Genomic DNA, 16597 nt, shown 5'->3' with positions numbered 1-16597 from the left:
ATTCAAATAGAGAGCAAGAAATTTCATTAACACCAACTTGTGACCGAAACAACCACATGAAGTTGCTAAGAGTCTGGTCACCAAAGGTGATGGTGTCTCTCGTGTAAGAATACGAGCTATTATTACGCCCATGTGGCGTGAACTGCAGATGGTGTGAGCTAAACTACGTGTACTTATAAACCCTTACTTTTTGCGTTACAATTCAGGGCGTGCTTGTACAGACTAGATGCTCCGTCTGATTTCCCACTACGAAGACACTCGACCAAATATAATAAACAAATTTTCTTCAACGTCTAAGACCAGGCCTGGTCACACACATGCGGGCCCTCCTTAGGCTAAAAAAAAAACCGTGCCCGGGCTGGGCGTGGGTTTGAGACGGCGGGCCCGGGCCGGGCTTGGGATTGAGACGACGGGCCCGGGCCGGGCCTGGGCTTGAGACGACGGGCCCGGGCTAGGCTCACTTCTGAATGCCCGGGCCCGGGCCGGGCCCGGGCTCGGTGTTACGGGCCCGGGTCGGGCTCGGGCTTCACAAAGCGGGCTCGGGCCGGGCTCGGGCCTTAAAATCAGGCCCGTGCAGTGCTCTAGTGGACCCCCTGGGCAAAGGGTGGTGGATGAATTGCCATCGGTGGTACCCCAGCCGGAAAGGGTGGTTCCGATGGGTGTTGGCCCGGGGCTAGTATTACCGGTGCCGGGGGATGAGGCTTCCTGTTCCAGATTGCCATCTGTGGCCATGGCAGTACTCCCTGTTGCTGGTGCCCTGGGATGCTGTGAACTCCAGCACCTGTCGCTTGTTGTCTTTCCTTTAACTCTACAGTGCTGAACGGCTCCTCGCCTCTTACGGGCACGTTTGGCCTTCTGGGGCCTGCTGCCACTCCATGTACCATTGCACCCTCCATGGGAAGATCCCTCTGGGACCGCCGGAAGATTCGTGGCGATGTCCTGATTCGTGGCGATGTCCTGTGCCGTGCGGGTGACCTTTTCCCCCTATCCTTGCCTCTGCTTGTTGGCTTCGGTACCCCTAAAAAAGGGCTCACAACCTGGTCTACCAATCCTGCCACTGTACGAGCAGTCTCGGCAAGGAAGTGAATGCCATCCCGAGCTATTCGGCCTCCCCCCTTGGTGCAGGCCGACAGGTCCAGAAATGTCACTTTGAGGGAGTCGCACAGTTTCCTGAGAAGATAGTTCAGCAGCACGGTTTGCTTCTGCATTTCCCTTCCCCGTGTTGAGATCTCCGGCACAGAGCAGATTGCAAGGCGCGATGTGTGCGGCACCAGAGTTTTTCTAATGGCCTCCACTACAGCCTCCGGCTGTGCGCCCTCTAGCACATCCGTAAGCCCCGTGTGCAAAATCACAAACTGCAATTTCTTGCCGGGGTCTTCCTGGGGTCGGCTGCAAAATGCCTTGGTGTCCTCCGCCAGGGTCCGACGGACACGGCACCAGTGGACACTCCGCTTACCGCTTCCTCCCAGCTGGCGCTGTAGAGCGCGAATGATTCTAGAGGCATTTGTGTCCCCCACAATGAGAACTTCCCGTGCAGCCTCTTGACGGTTGGTATCCTGCACCCCTCTATGCTCAACCGTGTTGACATGGGGCTTTCCATCCTTGTTCTGCCCGCCTCCGTCCAGCTGCAGGTTTCTGGCCTGTGGTGCAGCTTCTACCACTGCTGGCTGGACTGTGGTCTGTTCAGAACGTGGCGGCAGGGAAACCGCGGGCGGCAGCAAAACCTCCGCCCCTTCTACTGTCTTCTGGGCCCCGTGTCATCAGCGACACAGCCTCTGGTCACTGTTTTGGGAGCATCAGACCAGCGCGTTGTGGCCAGACCAGTAGGCTGGCGCGGTGCTGCCCCCTGACACCCTTTTTGTGGATCCGAGCCACTCTCCCTTGCCTGATCTGCGTCCTCCGCCTTCCCGTTTGGGCTCCGCAGATGCAGACTCGTGTCGCCAGTATCGGAAAGCCGAGTGTCACACACACCAGCCTTTTCCAATGCCGCGCTCTCCTCTGTTTCACGCACCCGGGGTGGTGCTTCAACACTTTCTTCCTCTGGCCGCTCGGACACCTCCGGGCCCGCGAGCGAGTCTACAGAGCCGAGCGATACTACCACGCCGTCCACCTTCGGCGTCTCCGCAGGGTTCCGTGCGTGCTCACACGCCAACTCCTCGCTGGGCCTGTTCAGCGGTATTGCAGCGCCATCTATGAATGTGGGCGATAAACAGGACAACCAAACGGTTGTCTGTGAGATGGCAGAAGCCCTGGTCAGCAGTCTATCTTCAGTTTTAAGGCATAGAGTTTCATACTAATACATACTAGAGGGAAATCTGGCGCTGCAATCGCAAGCCACCGTGGGTGGCGCCATTGCAGCTAGCGACATGCTAGCTACTTGGCATAGCTAGCCGTACGGCTTTTTTTTTGTCTCTAAGCCAGAAAGGTAGCATTTTTTTTCCTTCTGCATCGTGCATAGGGCTTCTAAATAATTACAGACAGGTAAATCTTTTTGTAAGTTCAATTTTGTAATAACGAAACAAATTTCAATAATCTTTTAGAGTAATATTGTCGCTTTTTTGCAGCCAGAGGCAACTTTTCAGCCTGTTCAGGAGACATGCCAAGGACAAGTGGAACGTGCTTGGCCGGTACATGACGGAACCATGGACGGAACGCTCGCTGGATCTCGGCTTCCCTAGACAGTGGCGCCACATTTCCCTCTAGTGTATATTGTATGAAACTATGTTTTAAGGCCCTACTCTGAATACGCCATTGTAGACGTCACGAAAACACATGATTTGGCGGGAGAATTGAAATTCTGGCTTAAAATATTTAATTTCTGACTGAATAAAGCATCGCTTGCTGCCGGACAAGTGCTGAGGGCACTACAAAACCCTAAATCTTTCGAATAAAACAAATATGTGTTTGCTTTGCATGGCCCCTTTAAAAAATCCACTACAGTGCACAAGTGCATTTCTAAATAATTCCACGTTTTCATTTTTTTTTTCATTTTCATTCGTTTAGTGATTCTGAAGGTACAAATCATCAATATTTGCACTATTATGATGGTTACACGCGAAAACTCGACCAGTTTTGTAAAGTGCGTGGAAAATTCTTCTCACAATTTAAATCTCCTGGAGGAGATGGATTGCCCTGGGCTTTAAACTTTAATACAATTTCGGGGGAATATCAGGTATGATGGGCACGTCATGACTGACGAAGTAACGTACGTATAGCAACAGGTTTGCTTGGAGACATGCGTGGGCCGTTTTAGTAGAAAAAAAGTAGCAGGAAAACTCTATAGATATATACCATTTACCTCCTCTGGCATCAGTAGAATGAATTACTTCCCCGAAATAGCGGCTACGCCCAACTGCTAAATTCTCCCAGCCTATCAGTCCAATGTGTAACATGAACGGAAGCCATCAGGGACGGTGCATGGCGGACGTGAAAGTTTTCTTCGCCCAACTGCAACATGTTTAGTAACAAGCGCTGACAGGAACCGCTGTCAGAAAACTTCTCGCCGTTTAGCACCATTCGTACTGGCACGGTTTACCCGCTTGAAGCCAATGTTTTAGCACCGCTACACACACACACGTGTTTCGACATCTCGAGCCAGGGTATCACTACCTACTAGACAAGACAGACTCCGCAGTAACTCGCGCACACTAAAGACCACGCTTTATTCCTAATGATCGAGACAGAAAAGTAGGTCGTTAAATTAAGGCTGCGGTTCAAAGTTACAGCAAGGACAGTCCCGGTTTTGGTAAACGATACGCCGCCTACCCCCGTACGCTCTAGGTGGCGACATGCCCGCATCGCATGTCTATTCCAGCACGGGCCGTGCGCGTCCCACGTACGGTCGTATAGAGATCTCTGGACTGCCTCGGGCTCGTAAACCCCTCCGAGCTGCCTCAAAAACATTTGCGCGACGAAAGCGGTGAGGAAACGGAGGAGGCGCGATGTTGGGGCGCCAAGTATTAACGGGGCTCACAGGAAGGCGTTAAAAGCGCGCCCAAGAAACAAACGAGCGGAAAATGAAAGCCATTTTCGCCTCCCTAACGCATCATCCGCCCTAGTTGAACCGTGACGCGGCCGAGCTCGTAAAGACGGCGGCTCGTAGTCGGGGGGAAAAGGCGAGGTCACGCCGTGGTGGCTTTCCGAGCGCGTGCCCGCACCGAAGGGGCGCGAGAAGCAGCGCCGAGTGGGGCAGGCGTCCATCCGACGGGCCGACCCAAGCCTTGGTAAGTCGCTGGGGATTGCCTGAGTGCGCACACGTATTTCTTAGGTCCTGTGACGGCGGGTCCAGCGCGCCGGGGCTGTTGTGACACTGACGGTGATCTCATCCCGCGAGAATCACGATTTGAAGCAAAGTTGAATAGCGGACTAGTAGTTGCAGCGGGCGTCAGAAGACCAATAGAATTGCTACTGCGTGCTTAGCTATCCCATAGTGAAACAAGGAATGGCTTGGACTCATATTAGGGGCGCCCTGTCGCTCACGCACGAGGGAGATCACGTGCTTCTCCAAACGCCGTCGGTCGCACCTCCGCTGAGCTCTGGCGTTCTTTCCTTCTACAACCGTCACTGCACCTCTTATGAGCCCACTCCGCGCCGTCTAGCCCCGTGTGTGCCGAGCACTCGTCACCCGTGCGCCTGACGAGACCACTTCCGGTCAAGGAGTTTACTCCGCCAGGGACTCCCTCACCATTCACAGGGAGGTTACAGATTACTACCGGCTCTCCCGCAACAGGCTGCCCCCCGCTCACCCATCCCTAACCCCCTCGGAGGAACGGCTTTGGCGCCTCCTCCAAACGGAATCGCTCCCCAACCGAGCCCTCCTTCATCACATTTACCCATCCGCCTACCCCTCTCCGCTGTGCCCGCATTGTAGCGCTAAATCCACAGTGCAACACCACATGTGGGCCTGCTCCTCCGACCCCCACCCCACCATAACTTCCCCTGACCACTGGACGGAGGCCCTGGGCCGCTCGGACGAAGACTCCCAGCGCCCACTGGTCACCCGAGCACAAGCCGTGGTGGCGGCCCTTCGGGCAGCCATGGCGGCCCCTTAGGCCAGCGGTGTCAATAAAAGTTTCTCTCTCTCTCTCTCTCTCTCTCTCTCACTGCACCCTTCAGCAGCTATACAAGCACGGCCACCGACGCCGGAACAAGCAGGGACCCTCCAGTCTAAGTTTAAACATCCGGTGAGCCCCCCGTTTTTCATGAATTTCACCGCAAACATCGACCACGCGTGGTCAATGTTTGCGGCACGCCCGCACGGCCAGCTAGGCCTAACTGGCGCTTCGGCGAACCCGAGCGCCGTGGCAACGGTAGCGTGCCCCTGCGTTGCTCACCCAGCCATGTTGCTCACCCAGCGTTGCTCAACAACACGCCATGTCTTCCGAGACCGATTCCCGCTGGCAAACCGCATACCACTCCCGCCGACGCAGCCAAGACCTCGCAACAATTGTAATACGCCCTGTAAACCCACTGAACTCATGCAAGCCCTTGCGTCCGCCGCCCACCTTACCCCAAGCGAAATTACTGACTCAATTTTTCAACCAAGACCACAGCAGAATTTGATCGCCGTCAAAACCTTCCGCCCATTATCTCAACAGAAGCTCCTAGCCATTCGCTCCTTTCTCCTTGCCTCAAAGGAAGACCCTGTCACAACGTACGAAGCAGCTCCCACAGACTCCTGCCGGGGTGTCATTCACGGCGTCCCAGCTGGAACCTCCCCACAAAAGCTACTATCCCATCTCGTCTCCACTGGGGCTCCCATCATCAAGGCCCGCATGATGGGCAGCACGGAAACAGCCCTTATCACTTTCGAAGGATCCTTCGTCCCCCGCTACGTTCTGTACTGCCAGGCCGAATACCGATGCCACATAGAACGCCCGAAAGCTCAGTTCTGCCAACGGTTCGATAAGATTGGCCACCGCAAGGATGTGTGTACTTTGCCCCCTTCTACGGAGCTCTGCCGACTTGCTCCCACGAGCTTACCAAGCTCCCGCCCGGCCAAGAGCATGACTGCTACGCCACCTGCCGCAACTGCAAAGGCTCTCATCCTAGCACCTGGACAGAGCGCCCCGAGAAACTTAAAGCCGACGCCAAGGTCACCCAACAAGCCTACCGCCACCGACTCGCTACCCGCAAAACTGATAACCAATCATCTCCTGCTTCGCAAGCACCGGACAACCACCGTTCCAGATCCCAGTCTCGCCATCGTCACCCAAACACCACGGTCAGAATCCACCATCAACGACAAAATTTGAAGCACAACGAGACCAGGCCTACCGAACGCCAAGACGCATCGCACTCACCAGCAGCACAGGCCCCGCGACTCAAACCGTGAGCCAGCCACTCTCCCCCTCCCCTCCTCCCCGAGGCCTGAAGCCTGCCTCTACACCTATCACTGCCTCAGCTTCATAGCGCGATGCACTTGCCCCAACTGTAGTTACAAATGCAACTAACCAACCCCCTGTACCTATCCCCACCATCATCCAAGATCTCTTCCTCTATATAAGCGCCAAATTTGTTGCTCTCAAACGGCGAGTTGGAGCCTTAGAAGAAGGTCACTTAGAAGAAGGTCACTTAGGTCACTCCTTCCGCAACTCTAACAAACGCGCCCGTTCCCTATCAGCTAGGCCCCGCCCTCGCAATGCAAGCTCCTCCCGTACTGTTCACAAACCATGAGCACACGGAAACCTTTAATAATCTGGCTATGGAACTGTTGCGGCCTCCGCAAGAAACTTAGCTCCCTCAAAGGGTATATCAAAGCTTACGATAACCCCCCGAAATCATCCTCCTTCAGGAAGCCTATCGCGCCCCAGCTGTGTCGGGCTACAACGCATATCACACAGGTGACCCTGAAGACCCCAATTCCATTAATCTCGTCACTTTAATAGCGAAACACCTCACGTACACGGCACTTGACACCCCACATTTTAACACACCCTATTTTCATACTCAGGGCATTCTTGTGAAACCCAACCTACACTCATCTGCTACCCTCAGAGTTGTCAACGTATACCACCACCCTCGGAAACCAACACCTCCTCTTAAACCACTCTTCACCCGCTCTCGCGATCCCCACCAGGACTCCCTCATCCTTGGCGGCTTCAAGTGTCATCATACTAAGTGGGGCTACTCATCCATACTTCCCCAGGGTCGAGAGCTCGTAGACGCATTTCTCCAAGGCCGTTACTGTCTCCTCAGCGACACTTCCTATCCTATGCATACAGGCAACTCTGTCGAACGAGATACGAACCCTGACCTTGCATTTTACCAGGGCACTCTCACACCCTATGAAAACATCGGGATCAACCACGCAATCATTTCAATCACTCTCCCCTCTCATAAGTCAACCCCGAGGTCACAAGCCCGCATTTCGCTCACTAATTGGACAAGGTTTCGCGACGAAGACACTCCCACTCTGGACCCCAGAAATCCTGACGCTTGGCTATCGTTCCTTCGTGAAAACTATAAAAAACACACCAAGCTCATTGCCTCCACACTCGCAGCCCCGTACGTAGACCCACATTTACTTCATATATGGGACGCCCGCCGATCTTTTATGCGGCGTTGGCGCAGAAATAAATCTAACCGCCGTTTTCGGCGCCGCATAAACCTACTCACTCAGGAGGCAGAAGAATATGCTAATCGATTGGCCAGCACGAACTGGTGGACACTCTGCGATTCACTAAACTCCCATATGAGTACAAAGCGCGCTTGGTCCCTCCTTATAACTCTCATTCAGCCAACACAACGCATGAATCCAATTCCGAAGTTCTTACTTACCACACAGGAACCCTCTACCGACCTCGCCAACTCTATCCGCAGCTTCATCATCATCATCATCAGCCTATCTACGCCCACTGCAGGGCAAAGGCCTCTCCCATTATTCTCCATTACCTCGGTAAATGCAGACCACCCTATAAGCAGACCTCGCGAGCAGTCGTTTCCAGCGTCGCCCATGGACACCACCTTCACTTTTCAGGAACTAGAACAAGCACTGGACTCCCTGCACCGCAACACCACCCCCGGCCCGGATAAAATCACGTACAAGATCCTGAGAAATCTCAACTCAGACTCTCAACAACCTCTCCTCACTCTTTTTAACCATGTCTGGGACACTGGCACGATCCCCTCATCCTGGAAACATTCCCACATCGTTCTTATCCCAAAACCCGGAAAACCTGCATCTAAAGACAACCTTAGACCCATTTCCCTTACCTCGTGCGTAGGCAAACTTCTCGAAGCCCTCGACCTACGGAAGGCGACAATGACGGGATGATACCGGTTGGCACATATAAAGGGGTGCTGACCTGGTATCGAGAAAACAGAAGGACATCCGCCACCACACCGGAATCTCACCCGACGGGAGGCAGTACTGCTACGACAGCTGCAGGCACGCGCAATATGGACGCCAGTACTCGCAAAGCATGTATGCCCGGAGGTATACCTAAGTGATGTGTGTGCGGTGTGCGGCAGGGATAGAGCCACCATGGTGCACGTGTTATGGGAGTGCCAAGAGACAGACCCACTCACGGACACGCTGCCACCACGCCTTGCCAGTGCGGTGGCCAGCACAGACTGTAACCTACAGCGGGAGGCCGTTCAGCTTGCGCTGGCGGCCCTTGAACGCCAGCGGCCGAATACGCTGCCTCCCCCGCCCCCCAGGAGGCTGGCGACAGTAGGTAACCTCTCGCACGCAATAGAGATGTTGTTTCTCTCTCTCTCTCTCTTACGCATGGTGCTTACCCGCCTCGAATGGCACACGGAACACCACTGCCCCCTCCCTTACACCCAAACCGGCTTCCGTCACGGCATTTCGACACAGGATACACTGCTCCACATCTCTCACGATCTTTACGAATTCCCGATCTCCTCCCAACTTCGCGGCCTCCTAGCCCTCGACATTCACAAAGCATTTGATAGTTTCACACCAAGCCTCGCTAATCTTGCCCGAACAAACTGCGGGAGCCGAATTAACAACTATTCTCTCAGACCGCACAGCCTCTTTAAGCATCCCGAGATCGTCGGCTCCATCTTTTTTAACCTCTGGCACCCCCCAGGGCTCAATCCTGTCTCCAACCCTTTTCAACCGGGCACTAGCCCAACTGCCTCCCCTCCTAGACTCTATTCCCCACCTCTCCTACTCCATCTATGCCGATGATATTTCCCTCTGGTCCTCCCACGGTAGCCTGCAGCCCAACTCGAAGAAGCCCTTCAACAAGCTGTGTTGTAATAAAAAACTATGTTCGCACCTTAGGATTCGCTATCTACCCTTCCAAATCGGCTCTCATGATCATAACGAACAAGAAAGGCAGAGCCCCTGATCGTGACCTCATCAACATCTCCATTGATAATATCCCAATTCCCAAAACAGACTCACTAAAAATTCTCGGTCTTACTTATCACTACTCCGGTAGTTCCTACCCTACCCTTCGAACTATACACTCTCAGATCGATCAAAGGATTCATCTGTTGCCCCGCGTCACAAATCGCCAGTCTGGATTACACGAACAACAACTCCGACGTATTATAGATGCTTCTACCATGTCCCGCATACAGTACACAGTGCCATACCTGCATCCCACGCCCACCCGACTAACCAAACTAGAGGCAGCTCTCCGTAAGCTCTACTGCATAGCCCTCGGCGTGCCCCGCTACGCTCCTACTAACAATCTTATCGAGACCGGCACATACACTATAGAAGAACGTATTCAGATACGCAAACAAGCCCAACTTCAGCACCTTCAGACATTTCACCAGGATCGGGCACTCTTGCAGACGATGGCCTATCCTACTTCGTCGCTTCCTCCAATTCCCACAACTTCCCCTCCTTGAGCCACGTTCCCTCGTATCCGCATAGAACCCCTGCCTAAGAATATCAACCCCTCTAGGCATGCCACCCGTCGCTTTCTACGATGTATAGCCCTTACCAAACGTGTGTTCTTTCTGGAAAAGCAAGGATCAGCAGTATATTTTACAGACGCCAGTCATTTTTCCTCCACGCAAACAGGAACCGCAGCCTTTTTACGCCACTCGTCGCTGGTTTCCGCACAAACGCCTTTTTTTCTACCCGGCAGATGCCACCTCCCTAGAAGAGCACTCCATCGCTCTTGCCATAGGGCATGCTGCTCTCACAACCTCCACCGAACACCCCACTTATATCTTCACAGATTCGCAATCCGCCATCCGAAATTATTTACGCTATACCGTCAACCCCTTTTCTTCGAACCTAGTGACTGACACTCTCAACAGACATCCTTCTCACCTCTTTGTCCTGGTATGGGTACCTGGCCACGCTAACATGGACGGCAACGCAAGAGTAAACGCGCTTTCCCGGCCAACCTCATACCATCCTCCTTCCGCTCGTCTTCACGATCATGAGACCCGTAAATTCACTTTACTTTCCTATCGCCTCGCCCGCCAAGTCTACCCTTCTGAGTCCAGACCCCGCGCCTCACTCGCGCCCGAACCGTTCTTCTTCGCCAGGCTCATACCCGCTCTCTCCCATCTCATCACAATCTACATCGCATACGCAAGTGCTCCAGACCCCCAACCTGCCCTTCTTGCAGCGCATAACCCTTTCTCCCCCACTACTGCTGGGACTGCCACCCCCCGAAGCTTCCTCCCTCCCTCTCCCGCATCACCTGATGGGACACTTGGCTGGCTCCTCCGCCCGGAACAGACGTTCGTGCCGCCAAGGAGGCTCTCTGCCTTCATATCCAGAAGATCTCCAAGGACATTCTGGACTACTATGAAGACAGTGACGCCTCAGGATCCATCGTTTAGCTGACCTGGACTTAGGTCGGTGACTGGGCAGTAAATGTTCTCTCTCTCTCTCTCTCTCTCTCTCTCTCTCTCTCTCTCTCTCTCTCTCTCTCTCTCTCTCTCTCTCTCTCTCTCTCTCTCTCTCTCTCTCTCTCTCTCTCTCTCTCTCTCTCTCTCTCTCTCTCTCTCTCTCTCTCTCTCACGCACGACTGCCTCGTGTTGCACTTTGGGTCCATTTATCCGGAGCGCAGCGCGCTCGACAACACGATCAGCGATGTTCGCAGGAAATGTTAATTGCATACTCAGTACGAATTGTGTATTGTAATTCGCGCGCCACAAGTCCCAGGTCATAATTACCGACGTTCGGTCAGAACTCACCACCACGGAAATAGCTGCGTAAAAAAACGCATCATTTAATATAGAGCCCTGTATCTCCCTGAAGCGTATTCAATTACTAAGCATTTCAGCCTTTATGCATCCTGTGAGGAACAAGAAAGGGCTGCATTTTTCTTTTGCCTTGAAAGAACATCATCCGCGCTGCATATTTATTACTCGCACACGATCTCAATATTTGTTCTTTAGGTGTAGCTTACTGAGTGCTAATTTATGGCTTGAAAAAAAGTAACAAGGTGATCTTAGCACACAAGGGCATTACGGCGTACTGAGCGTTAAAAGGCATACTGAGGGCATTAAACGATGCTTGGGGAAAAACAAGGTAGACGGTCCAAACATATTTCGCGAAATTCCCACCCATTTTAGGTCCGTATTCTAACGTACCATAATTCCTACAGAGCTGTAGAGATGCTCGGATACCGCGAACCGGGGCCGCGCTAACCATGGGATGAGTAAAATGGCGTTGTGAAGGCTACGGCTTCTTTTTTTCCTCTGAGATTTCACATGCATGCCTTCGCAACCAGGCTACGACACATCCCTCAAAATAAAAAAAAAAACACGCTTATGATTCCACAAGGTGACTTTATCTCACTAACGCCTCTGTCACGGAAATGCCCCAGAAATGATGAAAAGTGCTGGTCTTGTTCCCCGTAGTAGAAGTCCATCTCCCAGCAGTGTACGCGTCGCCACGGGTATTGGCGCCGCAGCCAGTAATGCCTTCGGGTGGCCCAAATCAGTCCGGCATCTTGGAGAAAACTTCAACCACGCCCTGGTCAGTGGGGTCCGTCTCGATGGGAGCCGAGCAGTCGCCCATAGCCTTGTAACGACCGGCGACGGCCTCAGGGCCCAGGGGCGCGTTCTTCACGCGGGCGGGCAGTTGCTGGATTCCGCCGAGCGACAGGTCGGCGTCGGCTGGCGGGGAGCTATCAGCCGCCACGATGAGGCACGTCTTGGCCTCGGAGCTTCGGGCCTTCACGATGTGCGGCGTCTGGATGGCGTCGTGCGAGAAGGTCCTCCTCGGAGCGACGAAGCGGCCGGCGTCGTGGAGTCCCTTCGTCGACATACTCTGGCTAGCGCTGCGACGAACGGGGATGTTGGTGAAGTCGGAGAGCGGCCCCAGCCCAGTTGCAACCTTTTCGAAGGAAGAGAAGGCGCGGAGCGGCCTCTGTTCGGTCGCTACGGGGTGGGCGCTGTAGGAGCTCGCGTTTCCCATGCTCGCAGATCGTATTGGGGACGACATCGCCGCTCGTTCCACTTGGCGTTTTTTAAAGATGGGCTCGACTTGAGGCGCAGTTACTTTCGACCGGGCCGTGGACTGGGGCAGCACGCAGCAATGCGCGATGACCGAACGCGAAGGTGTGGGACCTGCCAACCTCGAGCGAATGGCAGCACGCGCAATGGGCCAGCGAGTAATGATGATACGCATGCATAGTCTTGTCAAAAGGCGCCAATCAACTAAGCCTAAATTTTTCTCTTGCTTTTACGACACATGAAGAGCGAGAAAACTGAGACAAAAAGTCCGCTGTGTTTATGGACGGCTGCTGAAAAGACGGTGCGCGCATCGTTCTTTACCCTTGTGCTCAGATGAAGTTCTATACCTCCGTACCTACCTCCCGCTTTTCGTAATCTCTTCTTGCTGCTGTTGTGGCGTTCTAATTTTTTCGTGTAGTTCTCACTATATGTTTCGTTTTTTTTTTCTTTCTTGGGGATTACCATGTAGTTCTTTATTTTTTTGCTCTTCACGAGTCACGGCGATCTTTCGGTAGTGGGAAAGCCCTATCGGCAACAGCGACAAGAATTATAAAAAAGAAGAAGAGAGAGCTAAACGAAACGGTCACGCTAGTTCAAGAAAAAGCTGACAATATTTTTAATTGACTTGCTGTTTAAGCGCTGACTGTCCAAATTATTTTGCAAAGTAGTTGTAGTAAAAAACATTTATTCAAACAAATCTGCATACCTCTACCCCCCAAACGGTTTCATCTCCGTGGGAAAAAAACGCCAAGGCGCCAAGGCCTATGACACCGAGCACATGCGTCAGGCTAATCAGGCATATGTAGAGCTCACAATTCGTTTCAGGAGACCACAAAACACATCATGGAAACCGTATTATAAATGATAAGGCGCTTGTGCACAAGCGCCTTATCTTTTTTTCTTTCCCCTTGTGTTCCTGGTAAAGACTATGTATGCAGATTATCTTTGAAGGATAGGCAGGACTAGTGTCACTAAAGAGAACAGTTATTGCTCAAAACGCCGCTAGGCAGGGCAGGACCCAGCATTGGTGGCATCTTTGGACACACTTCTGGGGCCCTATTCTCGACTGCACAAATTCCCAGGGACTGGGGAATTTGCCTGAAGTCTTTTCTGATTGGCTTTCAGTTTTCGTCACGTGCTTCCGGTTGACAAAGCGGTTGTGTGTGGTTTGGTCATTTTGACGTTTCATGACGTTTACTGTCAACAGTTCTAACAGCTCTGACAACTCTGCTCTTCAAGACGACCTTAATCGCATCCAACATTGGTGTAACACTTGGCTTATGTCTCTAAACGTCTCTAAAACGAAGCTAATATCCTTCCAGCGTCGCCGCAATTACGTCTTATCAAATTTTACCCTTAACAATCAATGTATCCAAACTTCTGATTCGTTAAAATACCTTGGTGTGCATATTTCATCTGATTTAACTTGGTCCACTCACATCAACAGCGTTGCCAATTCTGCTAACCGGCTGCTTAGGTATCCTCGCCGTAATCTTGCCCTCCCATCTCCTGCTGTTAAACTTCTTGCCTACAAAACTTTTGTCCGACCCAAGCTTGAATATGCCAATGCCTTAGGGAAGAAGAAAACGTGGCGCAAACTAGACGTAGACGAAAGAAACGAGGTAAGACATATACTTTCGTTTCTTTCGTCTACGTCTAGTTTGCGCCACGTTTTCTTCTTCCTTAAAATATGTACCAACTAGCTCAGCAACAAGTTTTGTTATGCTAATGCCATTTTCGACCCTTACCAAATTAACCTCATTAATGTTCTGGAATCCGTCCAAAATCGCGCAACAAGATTTATACTTTCCGAGTACCCCCGTGGTTCAAGTATCTCCGCCCTGAAAACCCAACTTAATCTTTCCACACTTGTATCCCGCCGCAAAATTGCACGACTTTGTCTTTATCACAAATTTTTCCATTCTTTGCTCATCGATGATCAGCGCATCATAAGAGCGCACCGCATTTCACGCACCCCCCATCCTAATGCAGTGTATCCCGAGTATGCCCGCACCACTTCTTTTCAGCAATCTTTTTTTTCTGCGCACTGCGCGAGACTGGAATGACCTGCCTGCCGAAACCGCCCTTATCATCGATTCCCAGTGTTTTAGGCGAACCATTGAAACACGCCCATGATGTTTTGTGATGTCACACTGTGCCGTGTGTACGCCCACCCCTCATGTAATGCACCAAGCCGGGGCCCTTGAGTAAGCAATAAATAAATAAATAAATAAAAGCAGTTCTCAAGTTTGCCTTATTGATCTTTACTGAAAGCGCATAATTCTTGGCCGGCAATGAGAAACTAGACTAAATGCACCGGGCATGACAACGTAGGCCTGTCTTTGCTATTCAACAACAATACTGCTTGTAATACACGCCCTCTCTGTGATTGGCTGAGAGGACATGACGTAATTTAAACAGTCGGCGGGAACGATCACGTCGCACATACAAATGACGTGCAGTATTTTGCTTTTATGTTTGGCAAGAAAATAAAAATTATTTGTTTTGCGTAACCGCAACACAAGAGGGCAGTACAAGCCTTTCCATAACAAAGAGAAACCAATGCATGGCATTTGTCCACACTCCTCCTAGTTAGCTGCTGGGTCACATGACCGAACTCAAGAGAAAAATAACAAATAAAAGTGACTCTTTTGTTTATTACAGCGCTGATTGAAGTCGAGCTTGACGAATGAGTGAATCGGCGACATCGGTGCGCTCCGCGGTTATCAGGCGTAGCACTTCGCAGCTCTTATGTGTCATACAAGCAATGGTCGCGGCCGTGTTTTTCTGTGATCACGCCATAAACGTGTAACATAGCAGCAGACGATAGCGCGGCGGTGGCGTCCGGTAGGTGATAACGCAATAAAGCTTGCATTGAAGCAGAAGCCCAACTATGTTACTAAAAGTGATTGAAAGAAACAAATAGATACGGTAAAAAATTGTTTGATGTTTTTTTAGCTCAACATCCGCCTTTCGGTCGCTTTTGGATCAACGTTACTCGATCGCTTTGTGGTATAGGTGACCGGTAAAAAGCGCAAAGGCTCATGGGTACGTCGTCTGCTCCAGCCACTTCCGGTTCGAGATCTCGCCTGGCCTCCCGTACGCCGGTGGCTTTCACGCGCGTGTGTGCGTGTTGTTTATTTGTCACAGGGTGCTTTCCTTTCAAAGGAGCCCCTAGTAGGATTTATCGTTGTTATTCATTCAATGTGCGATGCATGAGCGTTTGTTTTTTCGATGGAAACAAATAAACAACACGCACACGCGCGCATCAAAGCCGCCGGCCTACCAGAGGCGAGGAGAGCTCTCGAACCGGAAGTGGCTTGGCTCCGCGGGGGCAGACAATGCACTCATGAGCCATTGCGCTTTTTACCGGTCACCTATTGACGCTAATTTTCATCCGAAGAAATGTGTTTCTCTTGTCAGCCTCAGCTATCACCTTAATTTTTTATAGTACGTGCCAAGTGTTTTTATATCTTTTATGCGCGATATTTGATACCTTGGTTCTTATCTTTATGAGTGAAGCGTGAAATTACACTGCATGTCGTCATAGCTATAGGTGCATCACGTCACTGATTGCTTACGTCGTTCTTACGTAAAAAAACATGGCGAATTGCCTGGGAATTTGTGCAGTCGAGAATAGGACACCTGCTGCTGAATTGCCGCTACACGCGTCATCTTTGACTCGCATTCGGAACGACCTCTGTCGCGCGCAGCCGCAGAGCAGGGAGGGCAAGCGAAGCCTACCAGAGTTGACCGACTAAGACGCATGAACAACAAAATGGCGGCGCCCATGAACCGTCCCAGTGTAAATAAAAATGTCACGTAATGCGAACTGACCAATGATCCTGGCGGCGACACGGAACAATAGGGGAAAAGAATGCGGGTGAGCGGCTGCTACTGATTCTAGAGACCTGTTAGGTTTGCAAGGGTTGTGCGGCCCGGTTAGGCTTAACAGCCGTTGGTCGCCGAAGGAGTTTGCTCCACCCCCTCTTAGAGTTCACCCTTCATGGAGTATCTGAATCGGACGATGCAATCTCTGCGACAGGAGACGGTTCGAGCCGCTCCACCCCGAAGTTCTGTCAATTCCCAAGAGAGTAGTGAAACGGTAGCTGCAATCGCTGACCGTGGCTCCAACCACTCTCTTTTAACTGTGGACAATCCCAGCCATGATCCACATCAGGATGTTGTGGAG

The sequence above is a fragment of the Haemaphysalis longicornis genome, unplaced genomic scaffold (assembly GCF_048455015.1).
Source record: "Haemaphysalis longicornis isolate Haplotype H1 unplaced genomic scaffold, Haemaphysalis longicornis Haplotype H1 scaffold_7, whole genome shotgun sequence".
Classification (NCBI taxonomy): Eukaryota; Metazoa; Arthropoda; class Arachnida; order Ixodida; family Ixodidae; genus Haemaphysalis; species Haemaphysalis longicornis.
Note: the sequence above shows the minus strand (reverse complement) of the source record.